This window comes from Zingiber officinale, chromosome 10B (assembly GCF_018446385.1).
Source record: "Zingiber officinale cultivar Zhangliang chromosome 10B, Zo_v1.1, whole genome shotgun sequence".
NCBI lineage: Eukaryota > Viridiplantae > Streptophyta > Magnoliopsida > Zingiberales > Zingiberaceae > Zingiber > Zingiber officinale.
This window is the reverse complement of record NC_056005.1, coordinates 89,318,120-89,332,430: the sequence shown is the minus strand read 5'-3', so window position 1 is coordinate 89,332,430 and position 14,311 is coordinate 89,318,120. Positions and strand designations below refer to the sequence as shown.

The 14,311-nt window shown below is 33.4% G+C and overlaps 1 long non-coding RNA gene across 8 annotated transcripts; it reads left to right on the top strand.

The window, feature by feature from the left end:
- The first annotated feature begins 4,683 nt into the window (after positions 1-4,683).
- LOC122029583 lies at positions 4,684-9,099 on the top strand. Of its 8 annotated transcripts, none has more exons than XR_006125101.1 (6): positions 4,684-5,279; positions 5,372-5,465; positions 6,165-6,237; positions 7,332-7,428; positions 8,695-8,759; positions 8,845-9,099. It is a non-coding gene; the product is annotated as an uncharacterized LOC122029583 (long non-coding RNA). The 8 variants fall into 8 exon arrangements; XR_006125100.1 differs by lacking the exon at positions 6,165-6,237 and adding an exon at positions 5,629-5,669; XR_006125102.1 differs by lacking the exon at positions 6,165-6,237 and adding an exon at positions 5,545-5,669.
- Positions 9,100-14,311: the final 5,212 nt, after the last annotated feature.

Sequence of the window (14,311 nt, the reverse complement as noted above, 5' to 3'; positions counted from 1 at the left end):
CATCAGAATTTGATGAAACAAGTTTTTATACATTCGCATCATTGACATGATCGTAAATATGTCACCATCCATAATTTTTAATTAATAATTTAAGTGATTCAAATTTTTAACCCCAAATTAGGTCAAATTCGAATTAAAAAATTCCAAAAATAAATATATTTGGTCAAAAATATTTGTATGGATATATTTACGATTAGGACAAGGATACGAACACATAGAAATTTGTTTCATCAAATTCCGATGTTTCTAGGTCCGTATTTAAGGCGTCCCATTTTGTTTTTTTTTAAATAATTAAATTTTTGGGACGAATCTCTGGTTTCGTCCCAAAATTTGGGACGAATCCAGAGATTCCTCCCATACTTTGGGACGAATCCAAGATTCATCCCAAAACTGAAAATATTTTTAAATAAATAAAATCAAACACCCAAGGCTTATATCTTGACCTAGAGACATCGGAATTTCATGAAACAAGTTTTTATACGTTCGTATCATTGATCTAATCGTAAATATGTCACCATCCATAATTTTTAATTAATAATTTAAGTGATTCAAAATTTTAACCCCAAATTAGGTCAAATTTGAATTAAAAAATTCCAAAAATAAATATATTTGGTCAAAAATATTTTTATGGATATATTTACGATCAGGACAATGATACGAACGCATAGAAATTTGTTTCATCAAATTCCGATGTCTCTAGCTCCGTATTTAAGGCGCCCCATTTTTTTTTTTAATTAATTAAATTTTTGGGACGAATCTCTGGATTCGTCCCAAACTTTGGGACGAATTCCTGGATTCGTCCCAAAACTGAAAATATTTTTAAATAAATAAAATCAAACACCGAAGGCTTATATCTTGACCTAGAGACATCGAAATTTCATGAAACAAGTTTCTATGCATTTGTATCATTAACCTGATCGTAAATATGTCACCATCCATAATTTTTAATTAATATTTTAAGTGATTCAAATTTTTAACCCCAAATTAGGTCAAATTCGAATTAAAAAATTCCAAAAATAAATATTTTTGGTCAAAAATATTTGTATGGATATATTTACGATTAGGACAACGATACGAACGCATAGAAATTTGTTTCATCAAATTTCGATGTCTCTAGGTCCGTATTTAAGGCGTCCCATTTTGTTTTTTTTTAAATAATTAAAATTTTGGGACGAATCCAGAGATTCGTCCCAAAACTGAAAATATTTTTAAATAAATAAAATCAAACACCGAAGGATTATATCTTGACCTAGAGACATTAGAATTTTATGAAACAAGTTTCTATGCGTTCGTATCATTAACCTGATCGTAAATATATCACCATCCATAATTTTTAATTAATATTTTAAGTGATTCAAATTTTTAACCCCAAATTAGGTCAAATTCGAATTAAAAAATTCCAAAAAAAAATATATTTGGTCAAAAATATTTGTATGAATATATTTACGATCAGGACAATGATATGAATGCATAGAAATTTGTTTCAACAAATTCCGATGTCTCTAGGTCCGTATTTAAGGCATCCCATTTTTTTTTTAAATAATTAAATTTTTGGGACGAATCTCTGGATTCGTCCCAAAACTGAAAATATTTTTAAATAAATAAAATCAAACATCGAAGGCTTATATTTTGACCTAGAGACATCAGAATTTCATGAAACAAGTTTCTATGCGTTCGTATCATTAACCTGATCGTAAATATGTCACCATCCATAATTTTTAATTAATATTTTAAGTGATTCAAATTTTTAACCCCAAATTAGGTCAAATTCGAATTAAAAAATTCCAAAAATAAATATATTTGGTCAAAAATATTTGTATGGATATATTTACGATCAGGACAATGATACGAACGCATAAAAATTTGTTTCATTAAATTTCGATGTCTCTAGGTCCGTATTTAAGGCGTCCCATTTTGTTATTTTTTTAAATAATTAAATTTTTGGGACGAATCTCTGGATTCGTCCCAAAATTTGGGACGAATCCAGAGTTTCGTCCCAAACTTTGGGATGAATTCCTGGATTCGTCCCAAACTTTTGGACGAATTCCTGGATTCGTCCCAAATTTTGGGACGAATCCAGGATTCGTCCCAAAACTGAAAATATTTTTAAATAAATAAAATCAAACACCGAAGGCTTATATCTTGACCTAGAGACATCAGAATTTCATGAAACAAGTTTCTATGCATTTGTATCATTAACCTGATCGTAAATATATCACCATCCATAATTTTTAATTAATATTTTAAGTGATTCAAATTTTTAACCCCAAATTAGGTCAAATTGGAATTAAAAAAATTCCAAAAATAAATATATTTGGTCAAAAATATTTTTATGGATATATTTACGATCAGGACAATGATACGAATGCATAGAAACTTGTTTAATTAAATTCTGATGTCTCTAGGTAGATATTTTTTAAAACATATATAGGTTTCTACTAACTAAAAAGGTGTTGTGCAGTGAACGGTTGTAAATTTGTGTCTGAAAGATTAAATATGGACCTAGAGATATCAGAATTTGATGAAACAAGTTTCTATACGTTTGCATCGTTGACATGATCGTAAATATGTCACATCCATAATTTTTAATTAATATTTTAAGTGATTCAAATTTTTAAAGCCAAATTAGGTCAAATTAGAATGACAAAATTAGAAAAATAAATATATTTGGTAAAAAATATTTGTATGAATATATTTACTATCAGGACAATGATACGAACGCATAGAAATTTGTTTCATTAAATTCCGATGTCTCTAGGTCCGTATTTAAGGCGTCCCAGTTTGTTTTTTTTTTGAAATAAATAAATTTTTGGGACGAATCTCTGGATTCATCCCAGAATTTGGGACGAATCCAGGATTCGTCCCAGATTTTGGGACGAATCCAAGATTTGTCCCAAATTTAAGAAAAATAAAATTTAAAAGAAAAATCATTCGGAAGGCCTAAATATGTACCTAACGATCTTGGAATTTCATGAAACAAGTTTCTTTAGGTTCCTAATTTTCTCATGATCTTAAAAATATCCGAAATCCATCATTTTAACATATTATTAAGTGCGGTTAATTTTTTATTATGATTTATGTTAAATTCAAGTTAAAAAATCACCACACTAAATATATAACGTTAAAATTATGAATGAAGATATTTTTAAGATCATGAGAAAATTAGGAACCCATAGAAACTTATTTCATAAAATTCTGAGATCGTTAAGTACATATTTCGGTCTTCCGAATAATTTTCCTTTTATTTTTTATTTTTTTTTAATACTAACTATCTATGTTTCACTAAATATGGACCTAACGATCTCGAAATTTCATGAAATAAGTTTCTATGGGTTCCTAATTTTCTTATAATCTTAAAAATATCTTCATCCTTAATTTTAACATATTATATTGAGTGAGGTAAATTTTTTATTACGAATTAGGTCATATTCATGTTAAAAAATCACCACACTTAATTTATTAGGTTAAAATTCAGATTTCGGATATTTTTAAGATCATGAGAAAATTAGGAACCCAAAGAAACTTGTTTCATGAAATTCCGAGATCGTTAGGTCCATATTTAGGCCTTCCGAATGATTTTTCTTTTAAATTTTATTTTTCTTAAATTTGGGACGAATCCTAGATTCGTCCCAAATTCTGGGACGAATCCAGGAATTCATCCCAAATTTTGGGACGAATCCATAGATTCGTCCCAAAATTTTATTTATTTAAAAAAAAAAACAAAATGGGACGCCTTAAATACGGACCTAGAGACATGAGAATTTGATGAAACAAATTTCTATGCATTCGTATCGTTGTCCTGATCGTAAATATATCCATAAAAATATTTTTGACCAAATATATTTATTTTTGGAATTTTTTAATTTCAATTTGACCTAATTTGGGGGTTAAAAATTTGAATCACTTAAAATATTAACTAAATATTATGGATGGTGACATATTTACGATCAGGTTAATGATACGAACGCATAGAAACTTGTTTCATCAAATTCTGATGTCTCTAGGTCAAGATATAAGCCTTTGATACTTGATTGTCTTTTTTTAAAAAATAATTTCATTTTTGGAACAAATCCTGGATTCGTCCTAGAATTTGGGACAAATCCTGAATTCGTCCTAGATTTTGGGACGAATCCTGAATTCGTTTCAGATTTTGGGACGAATCCTGAATTCGTTTCAGATTTTGGGACGAATCCTGAATTCGTCCTAGAATTTGGGACGAATCTAAGATTTGTCCCAAAATCTGAGACAAATTCTGAATTCGTTCCAGATTTGGCGACGAATTTAGCAACGAAATTTTTTCCTGTTGCAAACTTGAAACGAAATTTTTTTGTTGCAAGTTTCGTTGGTTATTTGGATCGAAATTTGTTTTCGATCCTAAATTTGTCGCAATTTTGGGATGAATAATTTTCGTTCCAAATGTTTGTCCCCAAATTTATGTTTTTTTGTAGTGTGAATTATGTCAAATTCGAATTAAAAAATCACCACACTCAATATATTAGATCAAAATTATATATAACGATATTTTTATAATATGGAGAATGATATGAATACGTATAAATTTGATTCATAAAATTTCAAATTTTATAGATTTATCTTTAATATATTAATTTATCTTTAATATATTAATTTATTAATTTATATTTTTATTTTTATTCCCTTGGGACGAATACCGTTTTCGTCCCGAAATAACGAAAACTCTTCTCGTCCCGAAAATACGAAAACTGGGACTTTGGCAAATCCTCCGATCCCTAATTCATTCACCCCTCGCAGCGCGTTTTCTTCTCTTCGATCTCCCCTTCCTGGCGACGGCGGCGAAAGAGACTGCGGCGAAGGCGACGAAGCGTAAGCTCCCCCTCTCCTCTCTCTTTTCTCCTCCTCAACGGCGGCTGGTAGTGGGTGCCCTAGGCAGGCTCCTGCTTGCCGCGTCCGCCCCCTGGTGGTCGGCCATGGCCGCGTCCGGCCCCCCCTGGCAGTGGATAACTCGCTTGCCGATCGTGGGTGCCGTTTAGGCAGGCTCCTGCTCGCCTCTCCCGTCCCCTGGTGGCCGGGTGTGGCCGCGTCCGACCCCTGGTAGTCGATAAATCGCTTGATCCGACGCATGTACTTGAGTTCGTAGTGCTTCTGGGATCTATTTACGTTTCTCCCTTGTTTTTTCCGTCTGTGTTTGGTTTTGGGATGTGCCCAGTGCTTTTTGTAGTTGCGACATCGAATTAGTTTTAGTTTGCAGCTGAATTTACTTGTGTCAAGCTGGGCGTCGTGAGGAGGGCTGCTGGTGCAAGGTTAGTAGTGCATTGGCAAATAGGTTAATTTCAAATTGCTTCATATTTAGTATAGTTTTCTTTATATTAATGATGTTTGTTACATATTTCAGGTAGAGCCTAATCAGGAATTTCGAGGTTTAATTTGTGAGGGAGCAAATGTTCTTCCTTCAAAGTTTATGGAAGATGTTTTTCGTGATGGATATGGTAATTTCTTCATGCAGTTTAATTCTTCTTCAAGGAGATCAATTTGCCATTTTTAAAAGTTATTACTCTGCTTTGACAGGATGCAGAGCAAGATTAATCTAAACAGTCTACTTATTTTCGTTTAAAGATGATTATTAACTGAGTTAGCTACTTTCATTGCTAGGTGGTTATTCACATGTGGCTTTGATGGTGATTAATATTTAGGTTAGCTACTAACTAGTTATATAAGATTGATCTCTCTGTTTCTATGTAAATTTGTTGCAAAAAGCAAATAGTGGGATGTTCAGTACTTTCTCTAGCTAGTTTTGAACTTCCACCTTTCTCTTGAGAAGTACAATAACAATGTGTTGGTTCCAACTATTTAGTTTCGGCCAACCCTATGGAAAACTATATCACTGGTTCAAATCTCTTAAATCACTTTTAGTTAGGTTAATGAAAGTTTTATTTAGTCTGCACTACCCTTACACTCTTAACTTTAATTGATTTAATTTATCTAGCAATCAAATCTATTATTGTTTGTGAAAGTCGTCATGTCATGTTAACTTCTTTTGTCTATCATTTATTGGATCTTCTTTTGATTTCTTTCAGATGGTAATAATTTTGATTTCACCTCGTCAAGTAAACTCCCATTAGTGATAGGATTCTCATCTATGCTACATTCACTTTTTACATCTTGCTTCCTAATTGCCTGATACTCAGGATCATAGAGTATAGTGGATCATTCCAGTTTCTATTCTTGTCGGAAGTTTACCTACAAACTTTTGTTATACTGGTAAGTGGTTGTCTTCACTTTCTGTTCTTGTCGGAAGTTCACCTACAAACTTTTAATTTTTCACCTCGTGATCCTCTTTTTTTTTTTTTTTAATTTTCTTTTTTAATATTAAAGTTAAAATTTTATTTTAAAAAAAAATTTTAATTAATATATTTTATATTTAAAAACTATCAAAATCAATATGATATCAAAACAGTATTATTCTGGTCATAAACCAAGACTCAAAATTTTAAACCAGGCTTACATATACTATTTTCTTTGATTGTTTTTTTTCTAGACAATTCATACCTGGTAAAATGGGCTTTTAGGAGTGAGAAATATTTTAATTATTACTTTTTCCCTCTGTGTTAGCCTTCAGTACTATTTCTTGCTCTGTACTTTCTAGCTTTTATGTTTCTTTCTAGAATTTGTTTGTAGCAATGTTTTTCATGCTTTACGTGGACCACTGAGTGTATCAGTTTCGAATTCAACAAGAAACAAACATAATGTAGGTCTTACCTACTTGGGATTTCTACATGAATCTTATCTCTATTGAACTTGTTTTAAGGCTAATATTCAAACCTTTTAAGTGACCTAAATTTGGTTAAATAAGGTTTTCTTTGGTCTCCTGTTACTTTTCATGTCTTGAGTCTTTATTTACTTATCTAGTTATAAAATTTATTTGTCATCTTTGAGCATATGTTTATTCTAAATTTTCATTTTACAATCTATGTGATTTACACCTAATTGCTCAAAGATAGTAGCAATCACCTACGCAAATATCAAATTGCACAAGGATCTTGTTTCAGTTGATCCTTTGGTCGAACTCAATGATTTGGGCTAAATGAATTGATTATACATTAATGAATCTTATTTGTAGTATATAACATATCCCAATGTAATTGTCGATTCTATGAACTCATTGGAATCTAACTGCATTTTTGAATAGGACAACCCAATTTATATATTTGTTTTTGAGCTAAACGTTTAGGTATTAAATGCTAGTAGCTAATTCTGTCTCATTCTTTAACTTGTTTAGCTTGGTCAATCTACATCTTGTGTTGAGTTTGATTCTAGGATTCTTCATTGTACCACTAATTGTCTTAGGATTTCAGGCAACTTATGTTAAAGACTAGTGAAAGAGAAGTGTGGGAAGACATTCTATCTAGTCATTTCCAACTATCAACTACTGTAATGTTATTGAGCATCAAGGTAGAACATAATTTCTCAGAATGATATTATGATAGTATTTGTCAATTGATATTAGAGTTTCTCTTTGTTGATCACCTCATGACTAATAACTTCTATAGTATAACAAAATTGGTATGGAGTTTAGGTTTACCTGTAGATAAGATAGATTGTTACATAAATAACTGCATGATATTTTAGAATGAAAGCAATGAACTGAATGAATGCAAAATCTATATTCACCCACGTTATAAGTATGGTAGTCACATACTAGGGAAGCAGAAGAAAAGATTGCATGGATAGTTATATATTACTTCCCATTTACTGCTAGACTTCAATGCCTCTATGCATATGCTGCAACAGCAAGTCATATGAGGTGGCATCATGAGCGTGTACACAAAAGAGGTATAATGTGTCATTTTTATAACTCCCCTACATGGAAACATCTTGATACAACATTTTTTTCATTTACAATGGAATCATGTAATATAAGATTGAAACTTTTTACAGATGAATTTCACCCATTTGGTTAGTCAAGATAATAATATTCATCTTGACTAGTTATATTTATAGAGTATAACTTACCACTATAGATGTGTATGAAAGATGAATTCATGTTCCTTACTATACTTATTCTAGGTCTAACAAATCCGAAGATAGTTTCTTGTAACCTCTGATTACCGAGCTGAATGAATTATGGAATGTAAGCTCAGAGACTTATAATGTTACAAGTAAAACTAATTTTACATTGTATGTTGTCTTATTATAGACAATTAGTGATTTTCTAGCATACCCAATGTTGTCAGGATGAAGCACGGTTAGTAAATTAGCATGCCCACATTGCATGCCAGAGTTTGATGTATTTTCATTATCTTGTAGTGAGAATGTATTTTGGTTTGATAATCACCATAAATTTTTACTAGTTGAACACCCTTTCAGGGGAAATAAGAAAATTTTCATAAAGAATATTGTAGTCAGAAAATTTTCACTAATAATCCAGTCAAGTGAAGAAATTATTGACCAAATAGACAATTATGGATTCCTACCAGTATCTTAGCCTAATTCTAATGAGATAAATAAATACATTGTTAGACAGTGAAAGTGTAGTCGGAAGAAAAGAAGCATTTTCTAGGAGTTGTCATATTAAAAGTATCTAGTCATTCGATATAGTTTCAGATGTGATGCATTTTTTATTAAGATCTAAATCTTATTAGTTCTATCATATAGATTATTATTATTTTGATTTGATTATTATTATGAATGTGTATGTGTTATAATATAATTGTGTAGATATAGACATGTTGGATTGGTAGCTGCACCCGATGGTCGGACTATGTTGCGGATTGTTAGGGTTGGTAAGTATTAGTGTTATTAGTAATTTCCATTGCATCTATTTCTTTTATTTGTAACATATTTCTAATATTTATTTTTTTTATACAGTTTTATCTCAGATGGTCATTGGGTGGCGACATACATAACAGCAAATTTTAAAGACCGATTGTGCCCTTTTGGCACTACGTGGAGGCGTGTAGACAGGGATGAAAGATTTTTATTATGATGAATTTCTAGTCAGTAAAATTTATTATCAAGATTTTTATTATTTTTTTATAATAAATTGTGAACTTATTGTTGCAAAAAAGATATATCTAGATGTAAGATACGATAATTACATAATAAGTGTTATTTGAGAAATAATCTTATGAAATTCATTTTAAAAATTTTTAGAATTTTTTTGAGATTTAAACGAAGTTTGTATGACACATTTAAGGGATGGATCTATTGGGAAAGGAGAAAGCCTGTTTAAAATATCTATTTAAGTTGGAAGTTGATTAAAATATAAACTTATGTTTTGATGGTTTAACCTTAGGTTTTAATCTTCTGATCCTTTCTCTCCTCCCAAACTCATCGTCGCCTACCTCTTCTCTCGATCTCTTAGTCGCCGATCACCATCGCCGCCCTTTCCCCCTCCCGATCCTAATTGTGATTCATCTCTCCTCTTCCATAGTCTCCAGCCAACCATCGTTGATGACCCACACCACCCTTTCGAGCCTCTCCTCGTTGAGAAGCTTGACGTCGGCTGCCCGTCACCGATCAACCTAAAGATGCGATGCTGGGCGATGACAACGCTGCCACACACCGAAGCATACGTCGGTTGTCCAGAGCACGCCTAGCTGCCGGCTGCTGCTCTCCCTCTCTCTGCCCTCGCCCCTTTTCACTCCATCATCGAGTGCATGTCAATTGCCCTCGGCATTGACAATAGAGAGGGATTCGTCCCCTAGTTTGACATTTACAACGACACCATCATCGGAGGGTGCTTGACGCCAGACTATGTGCATAGCTATCACTGCCACTGTCGAGCTGCCCTCTTATATTCTGAGAAGGGGTTGTGGTTGGATACTAGGGCTAACGTCAGAGAGCAGGGGTTGCTACCATCTAAGAAGTCATCAGTGGTGAATCCCTAGCTTTCCTTTCACCATCGCACCATCTCCTTCGTTGGAGTTGTATCGCGGCCATAGGTGCCATCCATAACTAGTATTACAGGCTGCCAATCACGACCTATTCACATCCTCACACTCTTGAGCTCTCTATATTGATCACTAGTGTGCCCTACTGCGACACTTGAGGTAACCAATTAACCCTAGCACATGATTTGAGTGTTCGATCTATACTCAGTGTTGATTTGGGGTATTTGACTTAGAAGACAGTAGATCCACAACTCCGACCATCACTGTTTATGGGCAATTCATAGCTCCGATCACCATTTCTAGTTGTGAACCTCTCCGGTCGTGAGCCACCAACAACTTCCATTGAGCTTGGTGAGTATTAGGAATGAGTTATGGCTAAAACTAATCTAATTATGTGGATGGATTAGATTAGGGTTAATGATGGGATTATTGGATGAATTTGATAAAAATTATGTTTGTTATGGGCTAGACCTAATTCAATCAAGGAGTTGGGATTAACTAAAGTTAATCATTAATTAGAGGTTAATCAATAATCATGTTCAATTAGGATTACCCTAATTAGTCTTAGAGATTTAATTTAGCTATTTATTTCATATATAATTAGCTAAATAACATATATTGATGCAAGACTCTGATTGAGATGAGTATCTTGACGTGGGATTTATTCTAAGACGAGTTACTTTTTAAAGCAGTTATTTCTTCCTTAATCTCGGTAGTTCATTTAGCTTAGTGCATGGATTTAGTTGATTGATTAGATTATTTTACCTTCACTCTACTTGTATTTATCCATGTTTGATACTTACACGCTTGATCTTAGAGATGCTCCATTTATTATCTATATAGTGTTATCTTTAGATATTCTTACTCTGTAGTGTACATACATATATAGTGTGTACTATAGGAGTTATCATGTTGATTATGCATATGTTAGTATGCTATGTGTCTGGTGTGTACTATAGGTGTTGCTACTTATTGTATATGTTGTTGGTAGATACCTGTTAGATCTTTTGATACATATAGATATATATGAATGATGGATCATATTTCTAAATAAATCTACATGGTATTTGCACATGTGTCTAACATGATTTATTAGAAGAATCTTGTTGATTATATGTATGTTGTGAGTTTATATGTGTCTAGTGTGTCTATTGGAAGTATCATGTCAATTAAACCTATATTGTGTGTGTACAAGGATTTAGTGAGTATTATGGGAGGTAATGTAACGACCACCCTTCTTACTACTACTACTCTCTAAGGGTGACCGTTACTTAACTACTGACTCTACTTAACCGGTATGATCGAAACCACGAGGAGTTCTTATCGAAAAATTTCGACAGAGTTTCCCTTGTACCGGTGACCATAAACTGAGATACAAACATAGTATACATTAGCCACAGGTGGCTGGAACATATAACAAACTCTCACGCAGTTAAATAAGTATCAAACACTACTCACATCAAAAATAACCCAAAAGTACATACATACTAAACTGAGTTCATCTTAGCATGCAATCTAAAACAAAAATAATCTCAAATGACATGGATCTTAAAGTACAATTTCAACAATTTATTAATCACTAAAATGCGGAAAACTCAATATCATCCCAAGTCTCTCCTATAGTCCTGGCATCACACATCATCGAACACTTCCTTGTCGCCTTCCTTTGCTAAACTTTTCTTTTCCTGTATCTACAGTAAGAGGAAAATGCAAACTATAAGCGAATGCTTAGTAAGCGCTATGTAACTCACAAAACTCGAATATACATGTATCTGGAAGAAATCTAAAACTGAATGCTCAGAAAGAAACACTACTCATGCTCATCTAATAGCAAAAGAAACAAGGCATACTGGAATGCTAAACATGTAAAGCAAATCTAAACAAACACGCTAGCATAAAAGAAAACTAAACTTGCTGGATTTTAAACTTATGTAAAACTTATTTCTTTTGTTTAAAAAAAAAAACTTATCCTTTAATACTTCCGAATAATAAGTTTAACTGAACTGATTGATAAACTGAGCTAAACTGATACATAACTGATTTGTGAAGTTTTGAAAACTATTTTTATAATAGATAAAAATAATAATCAAGCTGCTGATGGGCCCGACAACTGTACTTGCTATGCGCGCATCTCTAACTAGACCCGAGGTAGCTAGTCCTGAATCTAGTAGGGTTTACTAGGTTATTTAAATCTAGGGACGACTATGGGAGCCCAACCCAAGGACAACTAAGAGTCCAGTACAGTGCCACTAATAAAAGTAAAATACTGATTCATAAGCTGATTTATCTTATCTTGCTCTTACTAGGTTATCTGAACTTAGAGCTAGGTTATCTGAACATAGGGGCGACTATGGGAGCTCACCCATTGGACCGTAGTTCCATATGGACTGAAGCAAGACTAAGCATGCTATATATAAGAATTGTAGAACGAAATGCTAATTATAAGGACTGTTCTTTATGTTCAGTAACAAAGCATAACCCATTCTACAGTAAGCTACAAAAACAACCCTACAGGCTTTAGAAGAAACAGAAGTCTGAAAATGCTAAATAGAAACTATTAAAAATCTACACTAATGTTTGACAGAAATCTGAACTAAAACTTAACAGAATCTGTAATGCTAAACAAATCAAAATCTATACACTTGAACGAATGTAGCAAGGAAGCATAACCCATCTATACACTCCATAAATCCATTATCAGTATTAATAAACAACTTAGCAGCTATTGACATCCAGGATTGGGTTCAATATTACACTATAAATCAATATCAACAAATCTTAATCAACATGCAAGCTAGCAATAATTTCATATCCACAGCTAATGCAAACAATTACCAGACCAAAACACGAATCCACCAGAATAAAATTAAAGCATGCATCAATATTATGATAATCCAGTGAATCGAAAAAGAGAACAACCAAACCTCGAGCAGTCGTGAATACAAAGCGGTATCAAATTGTATCCGCACAAATCTACCAGCACAACAAAATAAAATAGCAACGAATCAAACACTCTCCTTCCAAATCAGACCAGCCTTTAGTCAACAAAAGTTCATAGAGACAAAATCATTTGTGATCAAGACTTAGAACACCTACGTTCGGTCCAATCTGCAATTCAGCCAAGCATATTAACGAACAGGTTTCTTGCAAACCACTCACAACATCAAGGACACGGTAGAAATTGAATCAAAACCCGTTCACAGTCAACTGAATCTTGCAATATTCACATCAAGAACATTCCAGTGGAAATCGAGCTCCTTCAACAGCATAATGTATTGATCAAACGGTGAAATCCAGAAATCCGGCGTTTCCAAAAGCACCTCAATGAATCTTCATCTCGCATCAGTAAATCCCAAAGGAAAACCGAGTACAATCTTATTCACAAACAAGCAACAACTTCACAGCATGCTTCAAAAAAAATCAAGAGAAACAAGGAAACCCAAATCCAATTCGGAACTACTCCTACCGCAGGTGAGTAGCAACTTACTTGCGTTCTTGGACTCACTACCGAAGGAAAACTTCTAGGGTTCACGGAAGAGCTTGAGTTTTGCAGATCTTCGGCCGCTTCTCTGTGCCCACAGATCCTTCTTGACGAGAGGAGCTTGGGTCCGAGAAGAGCTCGCGGAAATCCTCTTTGGCCGGTCGCCGGAGAAACCCCAGCTCCCTGTTGCGCCTTCGCCCGAGAAGAGGAACGCCGACGCGCCGCGCGTGAGAGAAAGGGGAGAAGGAGAGAAAGAATTCGGGAGTTAGGGTTAATACCTAAGTTCTCCTTTTTATAACTAGGTGTTCTGTTAACTTGTTAAATAATTTTGCTACCTATTCTAAATAGATTCGTCCGCTTGGATCGCCTGGCAAGCCGCGTTTTGACTCGGTCAAAGGTCACGGGTTCGATTCTCGGCTTGGACATATTTTTTTTTTTGCAACTTGTTTCTTTTGGTAAAAATACCAAACGAACTCCAAAAATTGCATAAAAGTACTCTAAAAATTTCTAAAAATCTCTAGAATTTTTCTAAAGTATTTTTAAATATTTTTAAGTACTATTAGGACTCGTAATTAGGAAATTTGGGTCATTACAAGTAACTTGTTGATTATACCTCTATTGTATATGCAGATATCTTGTCGATTATACCTATGTGGTATGTGCATACTTGTTTAGCATGTTTAATTGGAACTATCTTGATGATTATACCTATGTTGTGAGTACACATGTGTATGTCGTGTGTGTATGTGTATCTGGTGTGTATTATTGGAGGTATTATATTGATTATACCTATATTGTTGTATGCACATGTGTCTAGTGTGTACTATAAGTGTTGCTACTTATTGTATATGTTGTTTGGTGGACACATGTTGGATCTATTGATACATATAGATATATGTGAGTGTTAGATCATGTTCTGGATATACCGTTGATTATCATTCTAGGTATGATTATGTACCAT